We start from the raw sequence: 16,090 nt of genomic DNA on the forward strand, positions 1-16,090 counted from the left end.
GGGGGTAGGGGTGGTTTGGGGACAGCCACTCACCTGTGCTGCCGGGAGAACTTGCTTTAGGCTGCTCCAGGTGGGGCGAGCAGTGATGGCAGTGGCATTATAGACACATGGCCTCAGAGCAAAGAACCAGGGCCAGGGAGCAGGTTGGGGCTTTATGCAGCCTGGCAGGATGCCATTGCCTGATGTTTGAAATTCTGCACCTTGGGGAGGGAAGGAAGCCATGGTGCAGGCAGGCATCTCAATTTCCTTCTATATTCCAAAGATGCCTTGAGTCTCTTCCTCACCACTCAGCCATCTCTACCTTCCTCAATTGCTGGTAGTGGTGTAAACTAACACAGGGAATCCTGGTGCTACCAGGCAGCATGGAATGTGGGCGTGGCCACCATTCTTATATCTCTTTGGTCAGAAAGAACTATGAAAGAATGGGGTGTGGCCAGAATACTGTGATGCAAGCAGCATGGGTGAAGTCAAGAAGATAGCAGCTCCCCCAGCCCTTTTCCCAGGGAACAATGTCCAATTCAGTTGGAGACAAGAGGGTGACCTCATTTAGCTGGATGGCTTCACAGATTGTTGAGTATGTCTGTTTGTTCCCAGTCCCAGACCTTGTACTCAGGATCTGAGCACAGTCTGTAAGCTGCTTTTGATCAAGGATGGCCTTCCACACTAGAGCCACAGGGATTCTGGCTTTGTTGGCACTTAAGTTGGACTTTCTTGCCTAGGGTGACTTCGACCATGATCCTCCCATCACAGCCTTGTAAATATCAAGGAGGGCTGCTAAGAGCCACTGTTACCTGCCTAATCATTGGTCTTGTTGATGTTCTTGGACAGACTGGTGAGTTCCCTATCCTCGGGTTTAAGTGGTGGGAATTGTAGCCCACAGTTGGAATCTTGGTCCTGCCACCTCCAAATGGAAGGAGATCCTAAGAAACTTATTCCTGTCCATATGATTACCAATGGAATATGATGTATGTCATGATTGAAAGAGCAGTTCTTGAATGATTCTAGGATAAAATTATACACAATTATGTTATAGGACACTGATGGATGTTAGTTAATATTTTATGAGGCATTTAAACAATCACATTAAAATGGAGGTATAATGAAATATCTTAGAATTACTATACTATTACATACTATAAAGGTGCCATTTTTCTGCCAAGACTGGGATTGGTACCCGTGGTCTTGGTAACTCTGTTGCACTGTGTGGGAAGGGGAAACTGGCCTCCTAGAAGTCAAGAAATTCATGTCTATTCCTTAGGCCTAAAATAGATCCCCACCACTAGAAAACATCCTATTCATGTACAATTAACATATATGGTTTAAATTTATATACATATGTTAACTCCATATTGCATTCAGTGTAGTTATTTTATTTTTTTGTTTTATTCATATATTGACCATTTATTTTGACTATTATGGTACATAAAACGTTGATTACATTGATTACATAAGATAGAGGTCTGCATATATATTCCACTTCATACCTGACACCCAGGACTTTCACAGAAAAAAATGTGTCACCATCAACTTCTTACTCCACCATTCATTTTTGGGGAGTGCTGGCATCTGAACTCACAGCCTACAAGCCTACAAGGCCCAATTCATGAATTGGTGAGTGTCAGCACGACATCATGGGGCAAATTGAGCTGACAGGCTGTTTCTTTGACCTGAGCTCAAGCCCCAGGGGTTAACAAAATAAGAACAGATTGACATGTATATGGAAGTATGCTAATAAATATGTGTTTTTACAGAGTATCAGAGATGTCTATACATTATTCAGTTATGTAAACTACATTCCTACCAATTCCTGGGTATTAATCATGCATTCATGTAATTAATGTTATTATTTTCATCCTTATACTATTAATGAAATCAGTGTCCTGAAATTATTGTGTTCCTGTAAGTAATAATATTCTTTTTATGCTTCATTAATATTAAATAAAATCAGTTAGCTTCCTGAAATGTTACTGTCTAATTTTATAGGAGCATCATTCATGATCAACTCATTGAACCTTGACATTGATAATATTCCATTGTTCTTCCTATGGATGAGAACCATTTTCAAGTGTTAGGAGGGGGATTCAAAATCAGGGCCTATGTTGCCATGTGGGCCTATGGCTTCCCAGATAGATTGCTAGCCTTCAGCATTGCAAGGTGAAGTACCCTTTGCAACAGTGTCATTCAGACCCATGAGGGTCACCGAGCAAAGGAAGAAAACATAAAAAGGCCACATTGTTTCTGTGAATTTCTTTCCCTGCAAGACCTGGGGTCTAGGATCCCAGAAACAGCTGTAGATCTAGTGGCTGCACTCCGGCCTAGGGTGATCGAAGCTGAGGCAGAGTTGCCACAACCTGACTTCAAGCCCTGTACTGAGAAAAGTAAAAAAAAAATTTAGCTCCCTGACTTGCAGTTCACACAGTTTATTCTTACAGGCTTTGGATTTGAACTCAGGATCTGGGTAAATCTGCAGCAATGTGGATGAAGGGGAAGATCACTGCACTTGAAGGTAAGAAAGTCAGGCCTGTTCACTAGTCCTGAATTCAAGATCCAGCCCAGGAAACATACTATTTATATATATTGTAAAGATAGGATTTATACTTACCTATAGGTGTTCAGTACATACATGTTTGGTGTGGTTGTTCCTTGAAATTTGTCTTTTATTCATTTATTTACCATTGATTGTACTATGATGATGAAACCCATTCTGTTTATTACATTGATGACATCCTATCACAAAGCATCTAGATTTGTAGAAATGTTCTCCGCCATGCCAAGATTCCTAGGATCACCCAGGATATTCAGAGAAAAGGAAAACAAGTTTCACATTTGGCTTCTTACTCTACAACCCACTTGTTTGTAGTACTGGGATCTGAACTCAGGGCCTTGTAGGACCAATTGTCCAATAAGTCAAGGTGAACACACTAACCTGTGAACTAAGGATCTAGGCCATTCCCATGATCTGACATTGATCCCCAAGGTGGTCCACTATTGTCATAAATTCATAATTTAAACATACAATCTATATTGATATTCATGTGTCAATGGCATCTTGTGTTTAGTGGACTTCTCTTTATTTTGTCTCTATTACATGGAGGTATTGTTTATTTCACTTAATATGGTGATAGGTATAACTTTGCTGACATGGATGACAACCTGTTCCTATGGTTATAGGGTTGCCTATGAATTCCCCTTCTTGGTTGAGACTCAGGACTTTCACAGGAGAGGAAAACATGTGCAACAACTGGCTTCTAACATCAGGATGAATTTTTTGTCAGTGCTGGGATTTGAACTCAGGTCTGGGTATCTCTGTTGCACTGGGGGGAAGGGGAAGCTCACCATCCTTGAAGACTAGAATTTCAGGCCTGGTCTAGGGTCTGATTTGAAGCCCCAGCACAAAATCACAAGTCCACCTTTTGTAAACATTGGATCTCTCTTTACCTACAGGAGTGGTATGCATCTTGCATTCAGTGTAATTATTTTTATTTTGTGTCTTATTCATGGATGTTTGTGCATTTTATTGAATATGGTGACAGATATAACTGTGCTGACATGGATGACAACCTATTCTCATGGCTATAGATTTGCTTATATAGCATTCTCCATCATTGATGAGACCCAGGATATTCACAGAACAGGAAAACATATGCAACCTTTGTTTTCTCACATCAGAATGAATCTTTTGGCAGTGCTGGAATTTGAACTCAAGGCCTATCAGGCCCAATTGGTGAATGGGTCATGTTAAGCACAGCAGCCTGTGAGCCTCTAAGGAGCCAGGCCATTCCTGAGACCTGAGATTGAGCCCTGTTGGGAGGCCAATATAGTCATAAATTCATAATTAAACAAAGGATCTATATTTCCAAACATGGGTGGGCTGCATCTTGCGTTTGCTGTAGTCATTCTGGCTGAGACCCAGAATTTGCACAGCAATAGAAAACAGTTGCAATGACTGGCTTCTCACATCAGGGTGAATTTTTAGCAGTGTTGGGATTTGAACTTGGGGCCTAGGAGGCCCAACTGCCCAATCGGTCCATGTGATCACACCAGACTGTGATCCACTAAGGAGATGGGCTCATCCCAGCAACTGAGATAAAGACACAAGGAGGCAAAAATAGTTCTCAATGCATCATTGAAACATGGGATGTATACTCACATCCATGTGTGGACTGCATCGTGCATTGAGTGTACTTATTGTGTTTATTTTGTAAGCTATTCATAGATGTATTGTGTATTTTCCTATGTATATGATGACATATATAACTGGGCTGACATGGATAACAACTTATTCTCAGGACCACAGGGTGGCCCATCATTCTGCATCCTAGCTGACACCCAATACTTGCACAGGAAAGGAAAATAGATGCAACAATTGGCTTCTGACATCAAGATGAATCTATTGGCAGGTCTGGGATCTGAACTCAGGGCCTAGCAGGCACAATTGGTGAATGGGTCCACATGAGCACCCCAGCCTGTGAGTGACAAAGGAGCTAGGCATTCCCAGTACCTGAGTTTGAGCCCCCCTTGGGGGAGAGTAGAGAGCACAATAGTCATCTATACATTTGCTGAAGGTAGTATGCAAATAAGCACATATTTGTATAGAGTAGGATTGTGGTGACCTGTGATAGAATCCAATCTGTGAGTACCTATATTTGGATCTTTTCTTAAGCATCTATTTCATGTATATGATGATTATTGTCATGCTTCATCACCTCTTCTTTACAAATAATCTATACCCCATGAGTCTTATGTATCATTTCCTACTCACATCATGCACGAGCTACTCATTCAAGGATGAGATCAGTCGCATGCCGTGGCTCTTCCTAGGTCCAGAAACGAGTATCTCAGGATCTCCCGCCATTCCTTCCTCCTAGGGGGACTGAATTCAAAACTTATTCCTGGAAAAGATACTTCTTATATATATATATATATATATATATATATATATATATATATATATATATATATATATATATATATATAATACTTCTTATATATATATGTACATATATATATATATATATATATATATATTAATGATAGGATTTATACTTCCGTTCAGATGTTCAGTCCATATTGTGTTTGGTGCGTTTATAAATTTTATTTCTCATTTTATTCATTTATTTACCATTTATTTAATTGACTGATGACACCTCTACAATTTATTACATTGTTTACATCCTATCACATAGAATCTAGATTTTAGATGTGTTCTCCATCATGCCTGGCAATGTGAGAATCTGAACTCAGTGCCTAGCAGGCCCAATTCATGAATGGGTGAGTTTGAGCATGGGAGCTCTAGCCAATGAAGCTGTCAAGTGGTTCCCAGGTACTGAGATTGACCCCCATGTTTGGCCAAAACAGCGATACATGGATAGGCAGACGGTGGTATACAAATAACTATATATTGTTAAAGAGTGCCAGAGCCGTCTATCTATGATTGAATGACACCTACTACATTCCTTCCAACTCTGAGGTATTTATTATACCACCATTGAAGGAATATTATTCTTTTCATGCTTAATAAACTATACGGTAAGATCAATCAGCATTCTAGGACTATTTCATCCAATTTTAGACTAGATGAAAGCATGAACTACTCATTCAATTGGTATTCCCATGCATAGGAATGAGTCTCTTGTGATCTCCTGCCATTGGTGTCAGGACTGGGATTTGAACCCAGGACTTATGTTGACAGATTGGCCTATGGCTTCACTGATAGCTCATCAGAATCAGAAGTGGTAGGTCAGGTCTACTTTGCAGCCATATCATTCAGACCCAGGATGGTCACCATGCCCCAAAAAAATCATAAAATGCCAGCCCTCGGCAGCTCACCACTTTTAGTGCTTTCCAGCTTTCTTTTTCTTCCTGCAAGCCTTCTGGCTGGCTTCCCTGATAGCTCATCAGAATCAGAAGTGGTAGGTCAGGTCTACTTTGCAGCCATATCATTCAGACCCAGGATGGTCACCATGCCCCCAAAAAATCATAAAATGCCAGCCCTCGGCAGCTCACCACTTTTAGTGCTTTCCAGCTTTTTTTTTCTTCCTGCAAGCCCTCTGGCCTAGGATCTCAGGATCGGCTATGCATCTGGAGACTGCACCCCAGCCTAGGGAGATCCAAGCTGAGGAAGTGTTTACACGACCTGAGTTCAAGTGTCATGGATGGCTAAAAAAAATAAAAATAAAAATATTAATTATTTAACTAAATAAAAAATAAAACTCCCTGGTTTGGAATTTCTGCCAGTTTTCTTTTCTAGCTTGGGATTTGAACTCAGGGTGTTGGTAAATTTGTAGCAATGTGAGGGAAAGTTGCCACTACTTGAGTTCAAACCCCATGCCAACCACAAAAGAAAAACTAAGTCACTGACCTCGGCAGGGTGAAGTAGTTGTGGAGATGGGAGGGAAGGGATGGTAGGGGGAAAACAAAGAAGGAGTCAACAATGCTCAATAGGAAATGTACTCATTACCTTGCTCCTGTAACTGTAACCCCTCTGTAAAACATTTTTGCAATAAAAAAGTACAAAGAAAGAGAAACAATGTCTTTCTCAGAGAAGCACTTTAGAGGTAAGGAAGGATGTTTGAATAGTTGTACAAATTCCACACTGCTTTTTTTTAAATGTTCAGTATGGAACTGAGTAAACATATCTGCATCCATTAAAAAAAAGAAGTCACTCTCTTGGAACTGGGGCCAGTATTTCTGCCATTGTTAGGATTTGGGATCACTGTCCAGGTAAGTCTTTTATACCGTGGGTGAAGGCGAAGCTCACCGTCCTTGAGGAAAAGAAATTCAGGCTAGAGTTCCCAGGGCCTGAATGAAGGCTCTGCAATGGAAAAAATGTTTCTATACATGTTTAATATATGATATACACTTAAATATGTAAGTTAATTTCACATTATGATTTTTATTATTGATTTTGTATTTTGTTTTTCTTTTATTCATTTATTGATTGATTATTGTATTTAGTATTACTATACACATAATATTTATTACAATTTGCACATCTATAATAAAATTCTACACAATACTTTAGGATATTGACTCATTTTTATTAATATTTTATTAAGTGTTGAAACATAATATATAATTAAATGGAAGCATTTGTCACAGTCTCCACATGTTTAGAGTTTATCCCAAGTATGAGCTTTGTACAATCTTTGGACATCTTCCTATTGGGATTTCTTTAAACGATTTATAGTCAGAAACCTTTTCCTGAGGATAAGCAAGTGAGGGATACAATTGTAAGAGTGGGGCTAGAAATGTGGCTTAGTGGTAAAGAGCTCGCTTAGCATGCATGAATGCCAGGTTTTAATCCTCAGTGCCACATACTCAGAAAAAGCCAGAAGCTGTGGAGTAGCCTAAGTGGCTAACCTTGAGGAAAAGGAGCTCAGAGACAGTACCCAGGCCTTAAGATCAATCCCAAGGACTGCCAAAAACAATAGAAAAAATGTCAGTGGCTCACACATGGAACTCTAGCTTCTCAGCAGGCTGAGACCTGAAGACCACAGTTCAAAGACAGCAAATCAAGGAAAGCCTGTTAGACCCTTATCTCCAGTGGACCATGAAAAGACCCCATGTGGCACTGTGGCTCAAGTGGCTGAGTGTTCGCCTTGACCTGCGGGTCTAAAGGACAGTGCCCAAACTTGAGTTCAAGACACACAATTGGGAAAAAAAAGTGAGGGTGAATCAAGGTACTTTTCCTATTTGCTAATTATGAGAACATCCTTTGGAAAATGAACACTGATATATACCAAAATTGGAGTCAGAGCTAAGGTTCAAGTGTAACACATCCACATGCCCTGCCTCTCAGTCTCTATCATTGTAATCTTGTGCCCTACAGGGTTCTTAAAGGTCCAATGTTGAAAGGCTTAATATGCTCCCCAAGCCCTTTGTGATAATCAGTTGGCTTGTATTGTCAAGGTCATCACAGTTCTAAACCTAGCAGAACACCAGTAGTTCAGGCCCGTCATCCTAGCTCAGGAGGCTGAGGTCTGAGGATCACAGGGTGAAGCCAGCCAGGGCAGAAAAGTCTATGACACTCTGACTTCCACTTCTGAAAGGTCAGATGTTCAAGATCCTTCTATGTTTCCCTTGGTGATGAGAAGTACTTGCACTCTAAATGCTCTTAGGGTTCTTGAGCTATAGAAGCAAGAAAGAAACATTATTGACCCATACTTCAGGTTTGTTCAGCCCTATACTTCAGGTTTGTTAGTTTGTTTCTTTCATTTTTATTATTGTAGGAGTTGATGTCTGGGCCTGGGTGCTGTTCTTGAGCTCTTCAGCTCAGGTCTTGTGCTCTACCACTTGAGCCAAAAGCCACTTCAGCTTTTCTGGTGGTCCATTGGAGCTAAGTGTCTCAAGGACTTTCCTGTCCAGGCTGGCTTTGAACTATTATCCTCAGATCTCATCCTCCTTAGTAGCTAGGATGACACGCATGAGTGACAAGCACCTAGCTTCCACTTCAGGTTTCTTAGTAGTGAATTGGAGATAATAGGCTAATGGGACCTTTTGTGTCTGGGATAATTTGGTACCCAGATCCTCAGATCTCAGCTTCCTGAGAAGGCAGGATGAGAGACCTCAGCTATAGACCCCTAAGCTGTGGCCTTTGCTACAAGAGGGTCCATGGCTCCACGTGGTGGAATGCTAGTCATGAGCCCAAGAGGTAAGGGTCAGAGCTTAGGCCCCTATTTCAAGATTCATGACCGACAAAAAAAAAAAAAACAAACAATTGTCTGTAGTGGACAACTCACTAGTCTTCAGTAATACATAATTTTCTCCTTCCCATGGAGACATATATGAGCCTCAATAATCTTGTCTGCATAATCATCTCAGTGGGGAGATCTTACAAGGATCCAATGAAATAATGCACCTGGTGAAGGACACAGCACATGGCACTCTTTGCATGACTCAGCACACAGTATCCTGTGAAAGACTCAGAACCCAGCACCAATGCAGGACTCAGTACACTGCACCTTGTGAAGGACTAGGCACATAGCACCATGTGCAGGACTCAGCACAGAGTACTTTATGGAGGACTCAGCACATAGCTCTGTTCCACAAGCTGTCATTAGACTTAGGGTGCTCTAATCAATATCACCATTCTTTGAGGAATATTTCACAAACCATAAAAGTTCACACCTAAGTGTTTAGTGGGATGTTTTATTTTGTGGGGGGGGGGTTAGTCATGGAGCTTGAGCTTAATGTTTGGGGATATTATTGTTCTGATAACATTTGCACAAGGCTAGAACTCTACCACTTTGAGCCATATTTCAAAGAGTCTATCAGACTTCACGCCAGGTTTTAAAGCCCCAGAGTGGCCAGGATATCGGGAGTATGCCAGGGTAAGCCAGGATGATGGCGGTACCCATGGAGCTGGGTTGCAGCAGTTTATATCTGGCTAAGTCAGGTTAGGTGGCAGCTGTCAGCACCAGACTCCTAGCTTGTTCTGTCATGTGGTATTTGAAGTACTGTCCTTATATAGTTGCAGTTAGAACGTAGTACCTCTTTTTTGGCAGCAGTCCTGGGGCTTGAGTAAGGGCTTTGACACTGTCCCTAAACATTTGTGCCCAAGGGTAGAAATCGATTGAAAGTCAGCAGAACTTCTTGGTTTTCTGTTTATGTGGCACTGAAGAATCGAACCCTGGGTTCATGCTCACTAGGTGAGCACTTAACCACCGAGCCCCAGGAGTGAACGAGGTATAAATAGATAGAGATTGATATATATAAGCATTATATACACAGAAAGATGTCTGTATATTATTATTTTATAGATATAACTACAAATTATTACTTATTAAATTATGTCTCCATTAAATGATGTGTCCCAGTTAACAATTAATAAAGCATTAACTAAATTACTCAATAGCCTATTATTGTTTATCACATATTTATATACATCCATACGCATAATTTCATATTTTAGAGAATGAGACAGATGTCTATACATTATTAAATTATGCATCATGTGCTACTACCAATTATTTGGTATTTATGTTTCCATGACATTTTTATTCTGGTAATACTTAATAAAATATTAAACTTAATCCACATCTTATAGTTTTTATTTCTAATTTTATCCTAGAATGATTCACTACTAATTCAATCTGTTTTTCATTTATTGTAGAGACAACTCTTTCACCTATGACATTTTTTACATTTATGACATCCTATTACATAACATATAGATTTGCATCTGAATTATACATCCTACCTGTCACCGAGCACTTTCAAAGAAAAAGAAAACAGGTGTCACGCTCGGCTTCTCACTCCAAGATTACATTTTTTGGCAGTGGTGGAATCTAACACAGGGCCTAGAAAGCTCGATTCATGAATGACTGACTGTCAGCACAGCAGCCTCTAGCCAATTCAGTTGCCAAGCACTTCCCAGGCCCTGAAATCGAACCCCGTATGTTGATCCCATATTGTGCTTAGTGTACTTATTCATTTTATTTTTTGTTTTATTCATTTATTTACCATTTATTGACTGTTATTACACATGAAATATTTAGTACAGTTATTACATAGGATATAGATTTGCCTATGTATGAAACTTCCCACCTGATTCCCAGGACTTTCACAGAAAAGGAAAACATGTGTCGCCTTGGGCTTCTTACTGCACGATTCAATTTTTGTGAGTGCTGGCATCTGAAGTCACAGCCTACAAGGCCCAATTCATGAATGGATTAGTGTCAGCATGGCAGCCTGAGACATATTGAGCTGACAAGCATTTCCAGAACTTGAGATCCAGCTCTAGGAGTTGACAAAATTAGAACAGATTGACATGCAGATGGTAGTACAAAAATAATTATTGATTTTTATAGAGTGCCAGAGATGTCTATACATTATTCAGTTATATAGGCTACATTCCTATCAATTCCTGGGTATTTAGTATACCTCCATGTAATTAATAGTATTGTTTTCATCCTTAATTATTGATTAAATCAACCACTGTCCTGAAACAATTTTGTCCATGTAATTAATAATATTCTTTGAATGTGTCAAAAATATTCATTAAAATCCATTGGCCTTCTAAAATCACTCTATTTATATAGTAGTATTCAGAAACAACTAATTCAACCTTGCCATTCATAATCTTCCATTGGTATTCGTATGAGTAGGAACGAGACACTTATGATCTCCTTCCATTGGTAGGGGTCAGGACCCGGCTTCAAACACAGGGCCTATATTGCCATGTTGGCCTATGGCTTCCCTGAGAGCCTGCCAGCCTTCAGCAATGCCAAGTTACCAACATTCTTCAACCGGGTCATTCAGACATAGGATGGTCACCTAGTAAAGAAAACAAATGTAAAACCGGTAGCCATTGGCAAGTTGCCAGTTTTATTTTCCTGTGTTGCATTAATTATTTTTTTTCTTGTCAGTCTTTGGGTCCCAGGAACCCAGGTTTGGCTGTGGGTCCAGTGGCTGCACCCCAGCCTAGAGTGATCAAAGCTGAAGCAGAATTGCCATGAGCTGAGTTCAAGCCCTGTGCATGATGAAAGAAAAATACCTATCTACCTACCTACCTACCTACCTACTTACCTACCTACCTACCTACCTACCTACCTACATACATACATACATACATACATACATACATACATACATACATACATACATTAAAAATATTTTAAAAATTATTAGGCTCCTTGGCTTGGAATTCATGCAATTTTTTCTGCCAGGCCTGGAATTTGAACTCAGGGTCTGGGTAAATCTGCAGCACTGTGGGGGATGGGGAAGATCACCATTATGGAAGACAAGAAATTCAGGCCTGTTTCTAGGGCCTGAATTCAAGTCCTAGCACTTGAAAAAATAATATTCGTATATATTTTAATTATATGAATTTTATTGACCTACATATTTTTACTGCATATTGCAGTTAGTGTATTCATTTTATTTTGTGTTTTGTTTCTTATATATTTTAGTGAATATGATTACACATATAATATTTTTTGTATCCTATTACATAAGACATAGATTTGCCTATGCATTCTACATCATTCCGGAGTCCCAGGAATTTCACCAATAAAGAAACCCAGTGGTACAACTGGCTTTCCACCAGGATTAAGTTTTTGGCAGTTGTGTGAATTGAACTCAGTGCCTAGCAGGCCCACTTCATGAGTGGGTAAATGTTAGAACACCAGTCTGATGCAAGAGAAGTTGGCGGGCAAATTTGAGGACCTGAGATCAAGCCCTAGGAATGGCCAATATATAAACAGATTGATGATTAGACTGTAGTGTGTGTGAATGTGTGTATGTGTGTGTGTGTGTGTGTGTGTGTGTGTGTGTGTGTGTGCGTGTGTGTGTGTGTGTGTGTGTGTGTGTTGTGAGCTGCTTTTAATCAGTGCTATCCTTCTACCACTGGAGTTACACAGTTCTACTTCTGGCTTTGTTGGCACTGAAGTTGGTCAGGGATCTGAAGGGCTTTCCTGCCTAGTGTGAATTTGACTATGATCCTCCTATCACAGCCTTGTAAACATCAATAAGGACAGCTGAGAGCCACTGGTGCCTGCCTAATCATTGGTCTTGGAATTCTTGGACAGACCAGTGAGTTCCCTATGCTTGAGTTAAAATGGTGGGAGCTGGAGCCCACAGTACGAATCCTGGTCCTGCCAACTCCAAATGGAAAGAGATCCTTAGAAACACATTCCTATCTATATGAATACCAATGGAACATGATGTATGTTATGATTGATTGGCTAGCTCTTAAATAATTGTACGATAAAATTATACACAATTACATTATAGGACACTAATCGATTTATTCAATATTTCATGAAGCATTTAAACAATCACGTTCATTAAATGGAGGCACAATGAAATACCTAAGAATTGGGCGTCACATAGTATAAAGGTGCCATTTTTTCTGCTAGGACTGGGATTGGAACTCATGGTCTGGGTAACACTGTTGCACTGTGTGGGAAGGGGAAGCTAGCCTTCTTGAAGCCAAGAAATTCATGTCTGTTCCTTACGTCTGAAATCTATCCCCAGTACTAGAATACATCCTATTTGTGTACATTTTAAATATATGATTTATATTTACACACATAGGTTGACTCCATATTGCATTCAGTGTAGTTATTAATTTTATTTTTGTTTTATTCATGTATTTGTGGGGCACATGGGCAGCAATGATGGTGCTGAGAGGAAGTTGAGTGGGCACAACCCAATTGTTTACCTTATAATCTGATTGGATAAAACTTAGGTGCATGATAGGGTGTGACCTTTACAGTGATTGATTAGTTCCTTTCCCTCCCCTTCCATACCTCACAATTTTTCCCTTTAAAAGGTGCTTGCGTTGTGGTAATAAATGAGTTCTTGCTTGACTTGACTCCCCACTGTGTCTGAATGTCTCCTGAGCTAAGGGAGACTGGGGAATGGGTGAGTGGCGCACTTACATTTCCTTGGGCCCCATCCATCTTTCGGGTGCAAACAAAGACCCAATATGTATTGACTGTTTATTTTATTGACTAATATGGCACATAGAACATTGGTTACATTGATTAAATAGGATATAGATCTCCATATGTATTCCAATTATACCTGACACCCAGGACTTTCATAGAAAAGGAAAATGTGTCACCATCAGTTTCTTACTGCATGATTCATTGTTTGGGCATGATGGCATCTGAACTCAAGGCCTACAGGGCCAAATTCATGAATGCGTGTGTGTCAGCATGCCATCCTGGAACAAATCCCAGGATCTGAGATCGAGCACCAGGGATTGACAAAATAAGAACAGATTGACACACAGATTGTAGTACACTAATAAATACATATAACTTTACAGAGTGTCAGAGATGTATATCCATTGTTCACTTATATATACTACATTCCTATCATTTCTTGGGTATTTATTATGCCTTCATGTAATTAATATATTTTTTAATTGTGAAAATAATGTACAGAGGGTTACAATTACATGGGCAAGATAATGAGTACATTTTTTATCAAGCATTGTAGCTTCCTCCTTTGTTTCCACTTCCCATCCCTTCCCATCCTCCCCTCTGCACCCCCACCCAATCCTCCCTGCTCCCTCATACCACCCCTTACACCAAAGTTGTAAATTTCGTTTTTGACATCACGACTTGTATATCTCTTTGTTGCAATGGGTCCACCTGTATTCCTATTTAAACGATTTTTTTCTCCTTCCCCTCCACAAATTATACTGATATCAAGTACAGTGAAAGCAGCGGTTATACTGTGGGGGAGGGACATACAAAGAAACAAACTTATAAATGTGTTAGAAACAATTGCATGAAAGAAAAAAAAACATTTGAGTACATATCTTAGGGTTCATTTCCCTAATATCACTTTATCTGACCTTTTCTGCTTTACTTAGACATATACTAGTTATTGCAAATAAGGGAAACCATGGGATAGGGCACTAGCCTTGAGCTGAAGAGCACCCAGGCCCAGAGTTCAGGCCCCAGGATCCACAAAAATAAATAAATGAATGTTATTATTTTTATGTTTAATAAAGTATTAAGTAAATCAGTGTCCTGAAATTATTGCGTCCCTGTGAGAAATAATATTCTTTTAATGTTTCATAAGATATTGAATAAAATCAATCAGCTGACTGAAATCATGAAGTCTAATTGTGTACAAGTATCATTCATGAGTATGTCATTCAACTGTGACATTGATAATATTCCATCATTATTCCTGTGGATGGGAACGAATTTCATAGGATCTCCCACTATCTGGAAGTGGCATGACTGTATTCGAACTGTAGGCCTATGTTGCTGTGTGGGACTATGGCTTCTCCAATAGCCCTCAATTAAAAAAAAAATTAGCTCCCTGGTTTGCAATTCATGACATTTTTTTTCTGCCAGGCCTGGGATTTGAACTCGCTGTCTGGGTAAATATGCAGCACCATGACGGAAGGAAATCTGAACATGCTTGAAGACAAAAGTCAGACCTGTTCCCTAGGCCTGAATTCAAGCCTCAGGGCTGGAAAACATACTCTTTATATCCATTTTAAAGATATGATTTATACTTCCATACAGCTACTCAGACCATATTTTGTTGGGTGTGGTTATTCATATTATTTCTTGTTTTATTAATTTATTTACCATTTATTTCATTGACTCTGATGACCCCTCTACCATTTATTACATTGTTTACATCCTATCACAGCATCCAGATTTGTAAATTTGTTCTCTATCATGCCTGACACCCAGGACTCTCACAGAAAAGGAAAACATGTGTCACACTTGGCTTCTTACTCCAACATTAAATTTTTGGCAGTGCTGAGATGTGAACTCAGCGTTTAGCAAGCCCAATTCATGAATGGAAGAGTGTGAGCATTGCAGCCTCTAGGCAATGAAGCTGTCAGGTGGTTCCCAGATGCTGAGATCCAGCTCCAGATTTGGCCAAAACAGTGATACATGGATAGGCAGAGAGTGGTATACAAATACACATATATTAGTAAGGAGTGCCAAAGCCATCTATCTATGATTGAATGACACCTAAGACATTCCTACCAACTCTTAGGCATTTATTATACCGCCATTGAAGGAATATTATTCTTTTCATGCATAATAACCTATTAATTAAGATCAATCAGCGCCCTAGGATTATTGCATCCAATTTTAGACTAGACCGAAACATGAACTAGTCTTTCAATTGGTATTCCTATGCATAGGAAGGAGCCTCTTGTGATCTCCTGCCATTGGTAGGTGTCAGTACTGGGATTTGAACCCGGTTCACAGGTTGGCCTATGGATTCCCTGATAGCACGCCAGCCTTCAGATATGGCAGGTCAGGTCCACTTTGCAGCCATGTTATTCAGACACAGGATGGCCACTGTGCAAAGAAAAAAATAGAAAACCCTCAGCCCTCTGCAGCTTGCCACTTTTTGTGCTGGGCTACTTTTTTTTCTTCCTGAAAGCCCTCTGGGCCTAGGATCCCTAGATTGGCTATGGGTCCGAGGGTGCCCCACCCTAGGGTGACTGAAGCTGTGGCAGAGTTGTCATGACCTGAGTTGAAGCTCCATGTTGGCAAAATACAGAATAAGTAAAAATGTTGGTTAATTATTTAAATAAATCAAAAAATAAATAAAGCTCCGTTGTTTTGAATTTCTACCAGTTTTCTTTCCTAGC

The 16,090-nt window shown here is 39.9% G+C and overlaps 1 long non-coding RNA gene across 2 annotated transcripts; it reads left to right on the forward strand.

The window, feature by feature from the left end:
• Window positions 1-474: 474 nt before the first annotated feature.
• Window positions 475-14,885, forward strand: LOC138815156 (uncharacterized). Of its 2 annotated transcripts, none has more exons than XR_011368191.1 (4): window positions 475-574; window positions 720-832; window positions 2,433-2,506; window positions 14,823-14,885. It is a non-coding gene; the product is annotated as an uncharacterized lncRNA (long non-coding RNA). The 2 variants fall into 2 exon arrangements; XR_011368192.1 differs by lacking the exon at window positions 14,823-14,885 and adding an exon at window positions 6,026-6,087.
• Window positions 14,886-16,090: the final 1,205 nt, after the last annotated feature.

The sequence above is a fragment of the Dipodomys merriami genome, unplaced genomic scaffold (genome assembly GCF_024711535.1).
Source record: "Dipodomys merriami isolate MVZ:Mamm:240054 unplaced genomic scaffold, mDipMer1.0.p SCAF_108, whole genome shotgun sequence".
Classification (NCBI taxonomy): Eukaryota; Metazoa; Chordata; class Mammalia; order Rodentia; family Heteromyidae; genus Dipodomys; species Dipodomys merriami.